This window comes from Bubalus bubalis, chromosome X (genome assembly GCF_019923935.1).
Source record: "Bubalus bubalis isolate 160015118507 breed Murrah chromosome X, NDDB_SH_1, whole genome shotgun sequence".
Taxonomy (NCBI): Eukaryota; Metazoa; Chordata; class Mammalia; order Artiodactyla; family Bovidae; genus Bubalus; species Bubalus bubalis.
Window position 1 is genome coordinate 171,556 of NC_059181.1, and position 14,651 is coordinate 186,206.

Below are 14,651 nucleotides of genomic sequence, written 5' to 3' on the forward strand. Positions count from 1 at the left end.
CTCTCATGGGTCCCAGATGCAGGAGCCGCGTTTGAGGGCCTCCGGCCGGGAGGGGCAGGGTGGTGTCCGTCCTAAGCATCCTTTCTGCATCTAGGAAGTTGTGATGAACTTTAATTGCGAGCCCTCTCCTGTGTTATGGCTTCAATTTAGTCTCCATCAAAATTAGCTAAAATCCACGGGGTTGATTTATTGCGTTTGCAACGGCCGTGCTCAAGGAACGTAATTCCTCCTGAAAATGCCACATGCCGTCGGAACAGGAAGCCAATTAGGGGCCCGAGGGTGATATATGAGCATTTTAACCAGCAGTTTACTTAATATCCCCATTAAACAAGACTCTTTGCATTAATCATTTCATTCTCCTGCAGTCTATAAGGCCCTTTAATTGCTGCTTCAATGAGCCCTGTGTTTCAGTCCAAATTCAATCTCGGATCGGGAGAGAGAGATGCTTTGCAGGCCTCCGCTGCCCAGCTGCCAGGAGCTGTCAGATGTGATCACGCAGGTTTTCACGTTCCTCACAGTCTCATTGGAGCTCCGTGAGATTGACAGAAGCCCTGCAGACTGTGTGTGTGCATGTGTGGTGTGGAGAAGAGAGAGAATGCGTGTGTCTGCAGGGCGGGGAAAGGATGTGTGTGTGCATATGTGTATGGTGGGGAAATGTGTGTGTGTGTAGAATGTGTGTGTGTGCGTGTGAGGGGGAGAGAAAGAAAGTGTGTATGTGCGCATGTGTGTGTGTGGGGGTGGAAATGTGTGGGTGTGTGCATGTGTGTATGGTGGGGACATGGGTGTGTGTGTAGAATGTGTGTGTGTGCATGTGAGGGGGAGAGAAAGAAAGTGTATGTGTGCATGTGTAGGGGGGGTGGAAATGTGTGGGTGTGTGCATGTGTGTATGGTGGGAACATGGGTGTGTGTGTAGAATGTGTGTGTGTGCATGTGAGGGGGAGAGAAAGAAAGTGTGTGTGTGTGCATGTGTGTGGGGGGGTGGAAATGTGTGGGTGTGTGCATGTGTGTTTGGTGGGGAAATGGGTGTGTGTGTAGAATGTGTGTGTGTGCACAGCGGGGAGATGGGTGGGGTGTGTGGGGAGAATGTGTGTGTGTGAATGGTGGGGAAGCAATGTATGTCTGTAGAATGTGTGTGCGTGCATGTGTGGGAGAGAGAGAAAGTGTGTGTGTGTGCATGTGTGTGTATGGTGGAGAAATGTGTGTGTGTAGAATGTGTGTAGGTGTGTGTGGAGGGAAAATATATATGTGTCCACGGCAGGGAAATGTGTGGGTGTGTGTGGAGAGAACGTGTGTGTATGTATGGTGGGGAAATGATGTATGTCTGTAGAATGTGTGTGCATGCGTGTGTGGGGGAGAGAGAAAGTGTGTGTGTGTGGTGGGGAAATGTGTGTGTGTGTGTGTATAATGTGTGTAGGTATGTATGGAGGGGAAATGTATAGGTGTGTTTGTGCGTGTGTGTGTGTGTGCTGAGAGAGAAAATGTGTGTGTGTGTAGCGGGGAAACATGTGCACATGTGTAGAGGTGTGTGGGTGTGTGTGTATGGTGAGGAAATATGCAGGTATGTGTAGAGAGAGAGAGAGAGACTGTCTGTATACGGCAAGGGAAGTGTGTGGGTGTGTGTGGAGAGAGAAAATGTGTGGGTGTGTAGAAGGGGTGTGTGTGTGTATACACAGTGGGGAAATGATGTACATCTGTAAAATATGTGTGTGCGTGTGTGTGTGGAGAGCTAGAAAGTGTGTGTGTGCGGCAGGGAAATGTGTGTGTGGAATGTGTGTGCCTGTGTGTGTGCAGCAGGGAAATGTGTGTGTGTGTACAAAGTGTGTGCATGTACAAGGTGTGGAAACAAGAGGGGGGTCCACTCACAATTCTAAGGCCAACAGCCCCACCCTCCATTGCACTATTGATTAATCATGTTAGTTACTATCACAAACAATACTTCTTCATTTTCATTATTATCACAAACAATACTTACGTTAATTAATGATACTCTTGTCATTATTTGAACCCGGGACTAAAATGCGGAGGCACGCCCTCCTGTTGCACCGAACGTTCTCGTTCTGATGAGCGATGGACAGAGGGAAACGTCCCAGGGTCTGCCCAGAAACTGTGGCCGGGGGGCCGCGTGGGGCCTGGGAGCCGTGGGTGGGCCTGCAGCCGGAGGCCCCGGTGCTGGGCAGGCTCGGCCGGCACGTCCTGTGTCTGCCTCGCGTCCTGGAGACTCTCATGGCTGCTTTCCTTCCCCACGTCTGCTATTAGACGACTAGGGTCCTGGGGTCTCGATGCCCCCCTCTGGGTTGGGGTGGGGGGACACGCTGGGTCTGCAGGGACAGCCTGGCCGTGAGACAGGAAATTGGGGAGAAGCTCGTGGGAATGCCGGGGTCGGGGGCAATTGGACCCGGCAGCCTCCTCTGTGGGTGGCCTGGGCCCCCTTTCCTTGGCCAGAAACTCAAGATGGAGCGTGGAGCCCTGGCCCTCATATTTCTTGCTCAGTGTGAAAACCTGGCAGAAAGAACCGCCCCCCCCCAAGCCCGGGCCTCGGGGATCCAACTCCAGGGTGGATTTTTGTGCAATGAGTGCGTATGTGTGTTGGCGGGAGTCGAAAAGAGCCGCTGGACTTTTTCATTGGCTAAAAAGCTCATTAGGAACCTCAGGCTCACCTGCCAGCCCCTCACGCTGTCTGTGTGTGTCTCTGTGCGTCCCCCAGGGACCTGTTTCCCACTCCTCTTTTCCGCCCTGGCCAAGTGCCAGCCTCCAGGGGTGGCCGTAGACTCTGGCCCAGGCCGTCCAATGGAGCACAGGGGTTTGTCAGCGAGTGAAGCATAGACTTTCAGTCAGATCCAGTAATCTCACTTCTGGGTGTGAATGCATGTGTACCAAAAAGCATCAAAAAGAAGAATGCACACAAAAATTTAGACATGCAAGTTCATGGCAGCACTATTCTCAACAATCAAAAAGTGGAAGCAAGCCAAGTATCCATGGATGGATGGTTGGGTGCAAGCAAGGATGATGGATGGATGGATGATGGATGGGTAGGTGGATGGATGGGTGGATGAGTGGATGAGTGATGGATGGATGGGTAGGTGGATGGATGGATAGGTGGGTGGATGGATGCGTGGATGATGGGTGGGTAGTTGGATGGATGGATGGATAGATGGGTGGATGAGTGGATGAATGATGGATGGATGGTGGATGGATGGACGGGTGATGGATGGGTAGGTAGATGGATGGATGTTTGTGTGGATGGGTGGATGAGTGGATGGATGATGGATGAATAGATAGATGGATGATGGACAGATGGATGGAAGGATGGTTGGCTGAATGCATGGATGATGGTTAGGTGGGTGGATGTATGGATGGATGGATATTGGATGGATGGATGGGTGGATGATGGATGGCTAGGTGGATGAATGGATGGTTGGGTGGATGATGGATGGATGATGGATGGGTAGGTGGATGGATGGGTGGGTGGATGGATGGATGAATGGATGGATGGATTGTTGGGTGGATGAATGGATGGATGACAGATGGGTGGGTGGATGGATGGATGTTTGTGTGGATGGGTGGATGAGTGGATGAATGATAGATGGATGGATGGGTGGGTGAATACGCAGCATGGGGATCCATCCACTCAGTGGAATATTACGCAGCCATGAAAAGGAGGGACGCTCTGACACGGGCCACAGTGTGGCTGGACTTTGAACACAGGGTTCTCACTGACAGACGCAGACCCAGAAGGACACACGGTGGGCGAGTCCATTTATAGGAAAGGTCATGAACAGCCGAATCCACAGGCACAAAGCGGATTACTGATGCCGAGGGCTGGGGGAGGGGAGAGGGAGTGACTGCTCGTGGGGAAGGATGTCCTTTGGGGGGTGAGAACGTTCTGGAACCAGATGGAGGTGCTGGTTGCACCCCCTAAACCAAGCCGCACTGGACGCAACTGTCCACTTTCAAATGGATAAAACCACGAATTTGATGTTATGAGATTCATAAAGAATTTTCCTGTTATGTTGATTAGAAATGAACTGGTTCTCGGTGGGAGGGAACCATCCTCATCTAGTCTTATGAGAACCAGCTCAAATCGGGCCCCTTGGCAACCATGGATGGATGGATGGATGATGGATGGATGGGTGCATGGGTGGATGGATGGATAGATGGATGATGGATGAATGAGAGTCTCATTTTTTTTTGTTGGCTTATGTTTCATCTGTGAGAAACCTTCAAGCCTGGCTGACCTGTCCAGACCGCCTGCTCACCAAAAGGAGTAGAAAACGCTGCCTCTTATAAGATGCTCAGAAAGGGTCCTGAGGATCCAGCCACCTGTGGCCCTTGGGACGCCTCCCCCGGGAACCTGGCTGTGGGTCGGCAGAGACTGCCACGTCACGTGTGTCTCCCTGCCTGGTTGAGGGCACCTAAGCCCACAGCTGGATGTGATGTCCACGTCACAGACTGGGAGGGGGCCCAGTTCTCTGAGCGGGGTTGGGTCACCAGGACACTGTCAAGGAGGGAGTTTAGCCAGAGAGCGCCCTGGGACCGTGACAAGCTTCGGAAGTTTACTTGCTACACAGGCAGACAGGCAAGGGAAGTAAGAGGGCTTTTCCACGTTGGCGGGGAGGAGCGTCGGACAGAATGAAAAGCTTTACTTTCAGCTGACACGAATCAGAAGACCGGACGCTCACTTTCCAGTCAGGGCAAGGAATGCAAAAAATGGTGCAAACGAGCTTATTCAGAAGACAGAAAGAGCATTTCAGACGTAGTTGTGGAATGGCTAAGTCATGTCTGACTCTTTGTGACCCCATGGACTGTAGCCCACCAGGCTTCTCCATGGGATTCTCCAGGCAAGAATACTGGAGTGGGTTGCCAGGTCCTTCTCCAGGGAAATCAACTATAATCCTATAAAAATTTTTTTTAAAAAAAAAGAAGAAATGGGGTCTGGGGAAGCTGAATGTCTCAGACGGGCATGGAGAGACTTAATACTTTGCACATGTGTCCCCCATCAAACCACCAGCCTCTGGAGGGTGGGGGACGTGGGCACCCATGTTCAACCTGCAGGAGGGTTTGTAAACCTGTACTGTCCAAGGAACAGGGGACCTCGATAAAGTGGCACCTACCGTTTCCTCAGCTTTTTGTTTTTCTTGATGCATGTGGTGACCTATATAGGAAGGTTAGATTATTTTTTTGGTCATGTTTTGAGGCTTACAGGCTCTTAGCTTCCCGATCAGGGATGGAATCTCTGCTCCGTTCACTGGAAGCTTGAAGTTCTAACTCCTGGACTGCCAGGGAAGCCCCTAGAAATGTTAGACTTATTTTTAAAATTAACTTTTATGGGAGTATAGTTGTTTTACACTTCTATGTGTGTTTCTGCTGTGCAGCAAAGTGAATCAGCTATACCTGTATGTATGTATTAGCCTCTGTTTTTTTGGATTTCCTTTCCAGTTAGGTCACAAAGCGCTAAGCAGAGTTCCCTGAGCTGTGCAGCGTGTTCTCCTCAGTTACCTATTTTAGGCGCGTGCTCAGTCTCTCAGTCGTGTCTGACTCTTTGCGACCCCGTGGACTGCAGCCCGCCAGGCTCCTCTGTCCATGGGATTCTCCAGGCAAGAACACTGGAGTGGGTTGCCATTTCCTCCTCCAGGGGATCTTCCCGACCCAGGGACTGAACCCCTGTCTCCTGCGCTGTAGGCAGATTCTTTCCACTGAGCCGCCTGGGAAGCCCCTCTGTTTTATACATAGTATCCACAGTATACACGCGTTGATCCTAATCTCCCCATTCACCCTGTGTATCCTTCCCGCTTGGTGTCCATACATTTGTTGTCTACAGCTCTGCCTCTCTCTGTGCTTTGCAAATAAATTTGTCTCTAAGGTTAGACTGTTAAGAGAAATGAAAAGATGGCCATATATATATATATATATATATATATATATATATATAGCCACAATGTCTTTCCACGCTCAGAACCCAGCATTCACAGAGACTCAGAGGGTCTGTGAGATTGTAAGGAAAAGAACGAGGCTGAAAAAAAAAAACGGCATTAACACGAAGAGAGACACCTCTGCAAGGCTGAACGAGTACTCTCTCGGTGCTGCTGAGCGGATGTGAGGAGGTGAGCACGGTGCTGTGCATCTCAGACCCCATCTTCCAAACGAGGCGGCTTCCCACACGGGGAGGCGGGAAATCGTGTCCGAAATTCTCGTCCGCAAAACGGGCTTGACTTTGGGACGGGCGAGTGTCAGTAATTTGCAGGGCACCTTTAAGGGAAGTGCAACAGCCTGCTCCAGAAATATAATGAGAGGCCTATTGCTTGCCCTTCTTTCTTCAAACCAGCGCCTGAGAAAAAAAAAGAAAACAAACCCAGCCTTGCCCCTGAGCTGTAAACGTCTGGTTTGTATTCATGCCGCATAGATTTGCAATTTTTAAATGGCTGGACCTGTTTTCCTAAGCTATTCACATACCTAGTGGACACCTGTTGTGTTTTGGGTTAATCAGCAAACAGATAATTGGGCGACAGGCACCCCGACCTCCTGAACCAAGGCTGCGTCAACGGATGTCCGAGGCGAATCGCAAACACACGCAGAGAAACCCACGAGCGCGTCTGCAACGGTAGAGCACGTCCTTTTCTAGGATTTTTATTATTTTAAACGTCGCGTCGCGCGCAGACAAAAGACGCGTCTTTCTTGGCCTGAATATATAAGCAGCGTTCCCCTCGGTCTGTATTCTGGGGCCCTTCCCGAGAAGCGTTTGACAGTTTTGTTGTAAATTGTCTTAAACATGCTTTTCCCAGTGGCGTGTTGAAATGCATCCATTAGCAATTATTATAAACAGGAGGTTTCGAGAGTTGCTTTTTTTTTGGTCCCCAAGCACACTGAGAACTAAACGACAGGCAGGACTGTCATATTTTCTGACCCAGATTGCGGTACTCTACAGGGGAAAGCAAGGGAAAAGCAGGACCTGGGTGTGAGCTCTGGGCCCGGAGGCGGTCGGTTGACTTGTTTCTCTGACCTCTGCTGGGAGGGGGGCCCAGCCCCGTGATATTCAGGGCCTAGAGGGCCCTGTGTCTCGGGGCTCAGGGACCTCACGGGTGCATTGCAGGCCCCCCATGAGCTATTTTGGTGCTTTGCTTCTCCTAATGGGGAGAAAAGCAGAGGCAGGAGCAAGGATGCCATGGCCCGTGTTGCAGCCGGCATACCGGAGGCTTCACCTGCTTACGGATTATCCCATGGATGTCATCTCCGCCTTCCCCGGAGACGCCGGGATGAAGCTAGTAAGGTTGTTCCAGAGCATTTACACGAGAAAAGTCAGATTTGTCTGAAGCCTAACTCGAATGCTAACCTTCCGCACGAGTCCTTTCCAGCATGGCTCAGAAAGGGGTCCCCTCTCATCCAAACCTCAAGACTTTGGGAAAGGACGGACGTGCCCCTGGAGAAGGTGCTGCAGGCATTCAGGCAGACTCATCTGCACACCCTGGTCGACAGGAACTTCTTATTAACAGGGCCGCGTGCGTGCTGAGTTGCTCGGTTGTGCCCGACTCTGAGACCCCATAACTGCAGCCCGCAAGGCTCCTCTGTCCATGGGATTCTCCAGGCAAGAAGACTGGAGTGGGTTGCCATGCCCCACTCCAGGATGTCCATTTCATGCGCCCTGAATGTATGAGGGTTGGTCCCCACAGCACGCCCCATTCATATACCACCAGCTCCCCAAATGTAAATATCAGTTGCACATTTCAGGCCTAATGACCCCTTTAAAATACACGTGTAACTGTGTCCAAAAAAAAAAAAAACACCACAACAAAATAGAACTTTAAAATATATTCAATTATCCTTTTGTGAAATGCAGCCGCGCCGTGCCTTGGACAGGTAAATGAATGGATTTTATTAAGCCGCCCATTACGGGCTGTGATGATTTCGTATTCCTTTTGTATCGTGCCGTCGTCATCGGGGTCTGTGGGGAGTCGGGAGTCCCTTCTCTTCATTTCCCACATTGATTCTTGCGTGAGAGGGCTACATTGAATAATTAATACACTTCCCATGATGGATGGCTCGCGTGGCCGGGATATTAGGTTATCAATCACGACCCACTTGTTCTAATGTAATCATATTGAAAACGTGTCAGGAGCTGTTTATCCAGGGATGACGAGGGGCAGGCGTCCCGGGACGCCGTCTCCAGCCACGGCCGGGAGCAGCGGGAGTTGGAGGAGTCCCCTTTGTGCTTAGAAAACCCTACGGATTCCTTCGGCTTCCAGCCGCAGCCCCGTTGCTATGTTCCCATGCGTGCATGCTGAGTTGCTTCGGTCGTGCCTGACTCTGCAACCTTCTGGACTGTAGCCCGCCAGGCTCCTCTGTCCGTGGGGATTCTCCAGGCAAGAACACCAGAGTGGGTTGCCATGCCCTCCTCCAGGGGATCTTCCCAACCCAGGGATTGAACCCCGGTCTCCTGCATTGGCAGGCAGATTCTTAACCACTGGACCTCCAGGGAAGCTCTCTCCATCTTATAACGGCACAAATGCACCACCCTCTGTTACCCCTAATCACCCCCTAGAGGCCCCACTTCCTAACACCATCCCACTGAGGGGGACGGAACTTCCACATACGAATTTGGGGAGGGGTGAGCGCTCAACGTTCAGAAAACTAAGATCATGGCATCTGGTCCCATCATTCCATGGGAAATAGATGGGGAAACAGTGGAAACAGTGTCAGACTTTATTTTGGGGGCTCCAAAATCACTGCAGATGGTGACTGAAGCCATGAAATTAAAAGAGGCTTACTCCTTGGAAGGAAAGTTATGACCAACCTAGATGGATGCATATTAAAAAGCAGAGACATTTCTTTGCCCATAAAGGTCCGTCTACTCAAGGCTATGGTTTTCCCAGTGGTCACGTATGGATGTAAGAGTTGGACTGTGAAGAAAGCTGAGTGCCGAAGAATTGATGCTTTTGAACTGTGGTGTTGGAGAAGACTCTTGAGAGTCCCTTGGACTGCAGGGAGATCCAACCAGTCCATTCTGAAGGAGATCAGTCCTGGGTGTTCATTGGAAGGAATGATGCTAAAGCTGAAACTCCAGTACTTTGGCCACCTCATGCGAAGAGCTGACTCATTAGAAAAGACCCTGATGCTGGGAGGGATTGGGGGCAGGAGGAGAAGGGGATGACAGAGGATGAGATGGCTGGATGGCATCACTGACTCAATGGACATGAGTTTGAGTGAACTCCGGGAGTTTGTGATGGACAGGGAGGCCTGGCGTGCTGTGATTCATGGGGTCGCAAAGAGTCGGACATGACTGAGCAACTGAACTGAACTGAGTGCTAAGTCACCTCATTCATGACTGACTCTTTGCGGCCCAGTGGACTGTAGCCCACCAGGCTCCTCTGTCATGGGATTCTCCAGGCAAGAATCCTGGAGTGGGTTTCCAAGCCCTTCTCCAAGTTTTCTCCAAATTGCCGGGCATGGCTTGTGTACACAAGTGCATTTTGTTCACCTGATTCGTGGTGATTTTCACAGCTTGACAGATGACGGAGCTGAGATGACTTGGCGGGTTTTCGGCGTTTGATTCTGGCAGGTGTCAGCACAGGGGCCGCTCCCGCTGTGGAGATGCCTGAGGGTGACTGTGCGTCCCTCAGCTGCACATGGACTCTGTGGGCAGAGCTGTGGGGTCTAATCGTCCTTGCAGCAGGGTTACCAGGCCCCACGGGGATGTTGAAGCCGGGTTGGTGTGAGGGGAGATGTCAGGCACCACCCCAGGGATGCCAGGTAGGAGAACAGAAGCAAACCCCAGGTCAGGCTGGACCCTGGGGCACTTGGGAGGAGATGTCCACGTTTCCTGAAGGGGGGCAGACAGGAGGTGCCACTCCCAGAAATGGAATCAGCTCAGCTGTGCAGACCAGGGACGGATCTGTCCTGGGGTTCACTTCACCCCCAGGACAGGGAGCAGACGCTAGGGCATCCAACCCAGAAAGCAAGTCACTCACACACAGCTCACTCACACTCCAGACAGCTCTTCCCCATCAGCCCACCGCCTGCCCAGTGCCTGAACTTGAAACAATGTGTCCTCTGTTATCTGACCTCCAGCCAACTGTCTCCCCATCTCCCGACCTCGGGACAAATCTCCACCACCCGACCTCCAGATGACTCTCCCCATCACCTGACCTTGGGACGACTCTCCATCACCCAACCTCCAGACGACTCCCCATCTCCTGACCTCCAGACGACTCTCCCCATCACCCGACCTCTGGACGACTCTCCCCATCACCCGACCTCCGGATGACTCTCCATCACCCGACCTCTGGACCACTCTCCCCATCACCCGAACTCCGGACGACTCTCTCTCCATCACCCGACCTCCGAACGACTCTCCAGACAGCTCTCCCCAATCAGCTCATCTCCAGACAACTCTCCCCATCACCTGAACTCCAGACAACTCTCCCCATCACCGGACCTCTAGACTACTCTCCATCACCCGACCTCCGGATGGCTCTCTCCCCATCTCCTGACCTCTGGACGACTCTCCCCATCACCTGACCTCCAGCCAACTCTGTCCCCTGTCACGTGACCTCCAGCCAATTCTGTCTCCCATCCATGGGCTCTTCCCATGTAAATTCTTCAGGGACGCTGGCTCAGTGACCAAATGGTCACTACGGGGCATCTGAAAACTGCCTAGAGGCTTGGGGAGGTAAACTGAAAAATCGCCAATAATTTTCACCCTGTGCTTACAATTGCTATTGACCCTGGGTCAGAGGTCCTGCCTCTCTGTGTTCCGATGTTCACACTGTCATACAAACAGGACTCGGGCACTACACACGTAAGGTGTGTGTGAAATTTGCTGGGTGAAATATCAATAACCTCAGCCATGCAGATGATACCTCTCTAACATCAGAAAGCAAAGAGGAACTAAAGAGCCTCTTGATCGGGGTGAAAGGGGAGAGTGAAAAAGCTGTCTTAAAACTCAGCATTCAAAAAACGAAGATCATGGCATCCGGCCCCATCACTGAATCGCAAATCCAAGGTGAAACTGGAAGCAGTGACAGATTTTCTTCTCTTTGGTTCTGAAATCACTTGGGATGGTGACTGCAGCCATGAAATTAAAAGACCCTTGCTCCTTGGAAGGAAAGCTATGACAAACCTAGACAGCATATGAAAAAGCAGAGACATCACTTTGCCAACAAGGTCCATATAGTCATAGCCATGATTTTTCCAGTAGTCATGTACGGATGTGACATTTGGACCATATAGAAGGCTGAGCGCCAAAGAAGTGATGCTTTTGAACTGTGGTGTTGGAGAAGACTCCTGAGAGTCCCTTGGACTGCAGGGAGATCCAATCAGTCCATCCTAAAGGAGATCAATCCTGAATATTCACTGGAAGGACTGATGCTGAAGCTGAAGCTCCAATACTTTGGTCACCTGGTGCAAAGAACTGGCTCATTGGAAAAGACCCTGAGGCTGGGAAAGATTGAAGGTCGGAGAAGGGGATGACAGAGGATGAGATGGTTGGATGGCATCACCAACTCGATGGACATGAGTTTGAGCAAACTCCAGGAGTTGGTGATGGACAAGGAAGGCCTGGCGTGCTGCAGTCCATGGGGTCACACAGAGTTGGACACGACTTAATGACTAACGACACGTGATATAAATTTACATGATTGCATATTCATACAATTATCTATTATGAATTTATATATCTATATAATCCCCTACTCCAGTATTCTTGCCTAGAGAATCCCCATGGACAGAGGAGCCTAGCGCACTCCCACCCGTGGGGTGGCAAAGTCGGACACCACTGAGCGACTAAGCACAGCACAAAGCTATAATATGTGTGAAAGTGTTAGTCACTCTTTGCCACCCCACGGACTATAGCCCACCAGGCTCCTCTGTCCAGATTTGATTTCCTTTAGGACTGACTGGTTGGATCTCCTTGCTGTCCTAGGGACTGTCAAGAGTCTTCTCCAACACCACAGTTCAAAAGCATCAATTCTTCGGTGCTCAGCTTTCTTCACAGTCCAACTCTCACATCCATACATGACCACTGGAAAAACCATGGCTTTGACTAGACGGACCTTTGTCAGCAAAGTGATGTCTCTGCTTTTTAATACACTGTCTAGGTTGGTCATAGCTTTTCTTCCAAGGAGCAAGCGTCTTTTAATTTATTTCTATGAAAGCTCCCTAATGAGGGTTACACCTCAGGCATCCGGTCCTGTTAGGATGTCTGCTCGAACGCACGGTGGAAAGACCGATGGACAAATAACAGGAAGATGAAGCACAGGTACTTGCTTGCACACACGTGCAACGGCAACACCAGGCGTGTCAGAGATTCTGGCTCCGTTGAAATTCTCCTTCCGCCCGCAAGGTCACTTGTGGCAATAATCAGCTGATTAGAAGTGTAATCTATCATGCACGTAATAGCAATTTAGTGCGCGAGTTTAATGCAGCTTGGTTTAATCATTAGCTCCGGCCTGTCAGCCGCGTAACCCACAAGGGACCGCGGGTATGCATGATTTAGCAGGCGACCCCCGACCCCCCGGAGCAGAAGGCATGCCTTCGAGGCAGAATCAGGACACAGCATCGGCCAGACCCACTCACCAACAATTATTAGCCTTTACAGCCGGACTGTCATTTTAGCAAGAAAAGAGGGCACAGAGGGTAAAAAAAAGAAAGAAAGAAAGAAAACGTCGTGAATCTTACCCAGTGAAGAGTTAGCATTCACTGCAGACCCAGCTTCAGGAGGAAACGCGGCAAATCGCAGCCGTGCCCCAGGGCGCCGCGGCAGCAAAGTCTTCCTGCTCGCTGACCCTGACCGGGGGTTGCGGCTTTTCCGCTGATTTCCAGGCGTGGGACTGAGACAAAGAGGGAAGGAAGGGGTGGGAAGGGCTTCGGGGGGCGCTCGTGGTAAAGAACCCACCTGCTAATGCAGGAGATGAGACGGAAGAGACACAATTTCCATCCCTGGGTGGGGAAGATCCGCTGGAGGAGGGCATGGCAACCCACTCCAGTGCTCTTGCCTGGAGAATCCCATGGACAGAGGAGCCTGGCGGGCTACAGTCCACGGGGTCGCAAAGAGTCGGACACGACTGAGCGACTAACACTGGCAAGACGACACACAGCCGTCGTTATAAGAGCTGAGTCTCAGCTGAGATCTGTTGGCTGCATCTTCTCCGAGCAGTGTTGGTTGAGGGTAGCTGTGATGCTGAAACCTAGGGTGCCACCGCCTTACACGCCTGGACACAAGCCCCTTTAAAAGACCGGCGGTGCCCAGACCCTGCTCGACAGTGGCATCCACCCGCAACCCCAGGACTTTTGCACATGCTGCTCCTGCGTCTGGAATCCTTGCTCCTGGTAAGAGCTCTTTCTACAGGTCGGCTCTGCAGAGAAACTGTCCCTGACCACCCCACCCCCTCACACTGCAGCCCGTCAGCCCGTCTCCACCCCAGGAATTTTCAGTGCGGGAATTGAAGCCCCGTGAGCACGACGTCCCGTTACCTGCGTGCCAGCTTCCACCTTCTCCTCCTGACAACGACCCCGGAGCACGCGCTGCTGACTTTCTCATTGTGGGGAGCTGCCAGCCTGGGGCAGGCGCTGGGGTTTGGGGTTTGGGGGTGTATGCTGGTGAGTGTGGCCACCCTCGGGGCACGCATACGAGCTGACGTGGTTTCCGGGCCTGGCAAAGAATCCTAGGAACTGGTGTCTGGGTCCTCTTAGGGCTCGGGCACCATTGAGCGGGGTTCCTTGCAAAGCAAACAATAGCTGGCAACTTGTTTTGTTGCTCTGTTACTCGCTGAGTCGTGTACGACTCCACGGACTGCAGCCCGCCAGGCTCCTCTGTCCGTGGGCTTCTCCAGGCAAGGATACTGGAGTGGGTTGCCGTTGCCTTCTCCAGGGCATCTTCCTCACCCAGGGATGGAAGCCAGGTCTCCCACATTGCAGGCAGATGCTTTACCACTCGAGCCTCTGTGGATTCCCTAACCGGCCTGGACAGGGAGTGTTTCCAAACTTGTCTACATAGCCACTTGGGGACAAACGAGTGTCTAACTGCATTTAGACCCCCCTTTATGGGGTCCCCGGGGGCTGATGAAGGGGACGAGGGGGTGGCTGTGGCCTCCAGGGTCTCAGAGCTCAAGTAGTCTTGGCTGGAGGTTTCCCTCGAAATAACGTGAGGATGCTGGAAAGGGAGCAGTTGGTGTGAAGATGCTGGCGTGGTCCCCGTCCGTCTCCACCTCTGACCGTCCCTGCTGCTCGCTTCTCCCGTCAGATTTTGACTGTAACTGATGCGTGCGTGTTTTGTTTGCGGTCAGCCCTCCTTACCTTACCCTGTTTCTAATTATTTTCGGGCTGATTTTTCACTTCTGTGTCTCCCTGTCTCTGCTGAAATTTCATCTCTTCCCCAAATGGAAGTTTCCGCGGGTCAGGAGGCACCTCCCTTCCTAGCGTCCCCAGGCCCATTGTCCGCTCAGACAAGAATCGCACTGTGCTCTCTGATTATAAAGATGCATTAATGCCCGGTCATAATCCAGTAATTATGACGAACGGCTGGTTTCCTGGGTATTAGTGGGGGGAACTCATATTCATTACCTTTCTCTGGGTCTGTTCATCTTTTCTTTCTACCCTGGACCATAGATTTCTGCCTTAAGGATACTGATTGTGAAATTTCTTTTAAAAAGCAAAGTCTTCAA